We start from the raw sequence: 512 nt of genomic DNA, 5'->3' as shown, positions 1-512 counted from the left end.
TGTGGCAGTAAACATGGCTACAGCCAGTACCTCAGCCATGAGGCTGGAAAGCTAAGGAATGGGCTGGATCCAGCCATCAAAGCCACGGCTTTAGTTCTACTGATATTACTTGGTACATTAAAGACTCATGTGGTCAGAAAAATAGAGATATACAGTAAAGAGAGATTCAAAGACAAAGAAAATTTCTAAATGGTTCACAGTGTGTTAAAAATATATGCAAGCTAAAAGTTGAAGATTTTAAAAAAAGGAAGAGAGTTGTTGTGTGTGGTAGTACAGACCTTTAATCCCAACACTTGGGAGGTAGAGGGAGATTGACCTCTGTGACTTCAAGGTGTGGTAGCACACGCCTTTAATACCAGTGCCTAGAAGGCAGAGGCAAACAGATCTCTGTGAGTTCAAGGTGTAGTTGCTTACACCTTTAATCCCGAATGCCTGGGAGGCAGAGACAGGCGGATCTCTGAGAGTTCAAGGACAGCTTGGTCTACAGAGTTATTCCAGGACAAAGATACAGA

Source organism: Microtus ochrogaster, unplaced genomic scaffold, assembly GCF_000317375.1.
Source record: "Microtus ochrogaster isolate Prairie Vole_2 unplaced genomic scaffold, MicOch1.0 UNK184, whole genome shotgun sequence".
Classification (NCBI taxonomy): Eukaryota; Metazoa; Chordata; class Mammalia; order Rodentia; family Cricetidae; genus Microtus; species Microtus ochrogaster.
This window is presented reverse-complemented; position numbering follows the sequence as displayed.